The sequence below is a fragment of the Biomphalaria glabrata genome, chromosome 3 (assembly GCF_947242115.1).
Source record: "Biomphalaria glabrata chromosome 3, xgBioGlab47.1, whole genome shotgun sequence".
Taxonomy (NCBI): domain Eukaryota; kingdom Metazoa; phylum Mollusca; class Gastropoda; family Planorbidae; genus Biomphalaria; species Biomphalaria glabrata.
The window spans coordinates 36,964,147-36,967,626 of record NC_074713.1 but is presented as its reverse complement, the minus strand read 5'-3'; positions in this window follow the sequence as shown (position 1 = coordinate 36,967,626).

The window sequence follows — 3,480 nt, the reverse complement described above, 5'->3', positions numbered from 1 at the left end:
GATATAGCTCTAGACTGCACTATGTGGAGAGAGAGATGGAGACAACTGGGAAGATATAGCTCTAGACTGCACTATGTGAGGAGACTTGGAGACAACTGGGAAGATATAGCTCTATACTGTACTATGTGGGGAGACTTGGAGACAACTGGGAAGATATAGCTCTAGACTGCACTATGTGGAGAGACTTGGAGACAACTGGGAAGATATAGCTCTAGACTGTACTATGTGAAGAGAGATGGAGACAACTGGGAAGATATAGATCTAGACTGCACTATGTGGGGAGACTTGGAGACAACTGGGAAGATATAGCTATAGACTGCACTATGTGAGGAGAGAGATGGTGACAACTGGGAAGGTATAGCTCTAGACTGCACTACGTGGAGAGAGATGGAGACAACTGGGAAGATATAGCTCTAGACTGCACTATGTGGGGAGACTTGGAGACAACTGGGAAGATATAGCTCTAGACTGCACTATGTGGGGAGACTTGGAGACAACTGGGAAGATATAGCTCTAGACTGCACTATGTGGGGAGACTTGGACACAACTGGGAAGATATAGCTCTGGAGTGCACTATGTGGAGAGAGATGGAGACAACTGGGAAGATATAGCTATAGACTGCACTATGTGGGGAGACTTGGAGACAACTGGGAAGATATAGCTCTAGACTGTACTATGTGGGGAGACTTGGAGACAACTGGGAAGATATAGCTCTAGACTGTACTATGTGGGGAGACTTGGAGACAACTGGGAAGATATAGCTCTAGACTGCACTATGTGGAGAGACTTGGAGACAACTGGGAAGATATAGCTCTAGACTGTACTATGTGAAGAGAGATGGAGACAACTGGGAAGATATAGCTCTAGACTGCACTATGTGGGGAGACTTGGAGACAACTGGGAAGATATAGCTCTACCTGCACTATGTGGAGAGAGAGATGGTGACAACTGGGAAGGTATAGCTCTAGACTGCACTACGTGGAGAGAGATGGAGACAACTGGGAAGATATAGCTCTAGACTGCACTATGTGGGGAGACTTGGAGACAACTGGGAAGATATAGCTCTAGACTGCACTATGTGGGGAGACTTGGAGACAACTGGGAAGATATAGCTCTAGACTGCACTATGTGGGGAGACTTGGACACAACTGGGAAGATATAGCTCTAGAGTGCACTATGTGGAGAGAGATGGAGACAACTGGGAAGATATAGCTATAGACTGCACTATGTGGGGAGACTTGGAGACAACTGGGAAGATATAGCTCTAGACTGTACTATGTGGGGAGACTTGGAGACAACTGGGAAGATATAGCTCTAGACTGTACTATGTGGGGAGACTTGGAGACAACTGGGAAGATATAGCTCTAGACTGCACTATGTGGAGAGACTTGGAGACAACTGGGAAGATATAGCTCTAGACTGCACTATGTGGGGAGACTTGGAGACAACTGGGAAGATATAGCTCTAGACTGCACTATGTGGAGAGAGAGATGGTGACAACTGGGAAGGTATAGCTCTAGACTGCACTACGTGGAGAGAGATGGAGACAACTGGGAAGATATAGCTTTAGACTGCACTATGTGGGGAGACTTGGAGACAACTGGGAAGATATAGCTCTAGACTGCACTATGTGGGGAGACTTGGACACAACTAGGAAGATATAGCTCTAGAGTGCACTATGTGGAGAGAGATGGAGACAACTGGGAAGATATAGCTATAGACTGCACTATGTGGGGAGACTTGGAGACAACTGGGAAGATATAGCTCTAGACTGTACTATGTGGGGAGACTTGGAGACAACTGGGAAGATATAGCTCTAGACTGTACTATGTGGGGAGACTTGGAGACAACTGGGAAGATATAGCTCTAGACTGCACTATGTGGAGAGACTTGGAGACAACTGGGAAGATATAGCTCTAGACTGTACTATGTGAAGAGAGATGGAGACAACTGGGAAGATATAGATCTAGACTGCACTATGTGGGGAGACTTGGAGACAACTGGGAAGATATAGCTATAGACTGCACTATGTGGGGAGACTTGGAGACAACTGGGAAGATATAGCTCTAGACTGCACTATGTCGGGAGACATGGAGACAACTGGGAAGATATAGCTCTAGACTGCACTATGTGGAGAGAGAGAGATGGTGACAACTGGGAAGATATAGCTTTAGACTGCACTATGTGGGGAGAGAGATGGAGACAACTGGGAAGATATAGCTCTAGACTGCACTATGTGGGGAGACTTGGAGACAACTGGGAAGATATAACTCTATACTGTACTATGTGGGGAGACTTGGAGACAACTGGGAAGATATAGCTCTAGACTGCACTATGTGGATAGACTTAGAGACAACTGGGAAGATATAGCTCTAGACTGTACTATGTGGAGAGAGATGGAGACAACTGGGAAGATATAGCTCTAGAGTGCACTATGTGGAGAGAGATGGAGACAACTGGGAAGATATAGCTATAGACTGCACTATGTGGGGAGACTTGGAGACAACTGGGAAGATATAGCTCTAGACTGCACTATGTGGGGAGACTTGGAGACAACTGGGAAGATATAGCTCTAGACTGCACTATGTGGAGAGAGAGATGGAGACAACTGGGAAGATATAGCTCTAGACTGCACTATGTGGGGAGACTTGGAGACAACTGGGAAGATATAGCTCTATACTGTACTATGTGGGGAGACTTGGAGACAACTGGGAAGATATAGCTCTAGACTGCACTATGTGGAGAGACTTGGAGACAACTGGGAAGATATAGCTCTAGACTGTACTATGTGGAGAGAGATGGAGACAACTGGGAAGATATAGCTCTAGAGTGCACTATGTGGAGAGAGATGGAGACAACTGGGAAGATATAGCTATAGACTGCACTATGTGGGAGACTTGGAGACAACTGGGAAGATATAGCTCTAGACTGTACTATGTGGGGAGACTTGGAGACAACTGGGAAGATATAGCTCTAGACTGTACTATGTGGGGAGACTTGGAGACAACTGGGAAGATATAGCTCTAGACTGCACTATGTGGAGAGACTTGGAGACAACTGGGAAGATATAGCTCTAGACTGTACTATGTGAAGAGAGATGGAGACAACTGGGAAGATATAGATCTAGACTGCACTATGTGGGGAGACTTGGAGACAACTGGGAAGATATAGCTATAGACTGCACTATGTGGGGAGACTTGGAGACAACTGGGAAGATATAGCTCTAGACTGCACTATGTCGGGAGACATGGAGACAACTGGGAAGATATAGCTCTAGACTGCACTATGTGGAGAGAGAGAGATGGTGACAACTGGGAAGATATAGCTTTAGACTGCACTATGTGGGGAGACTTGGAGACAACTGGGAAGATATAGCTCTAGACTGCACTATGTGGAGAGAGAGATGGTGACAACTGGGAAGATATAGCTATAGACTGCACTATGTGGAGAGAGAGATGGAGACAACTGGGAAGATATAGC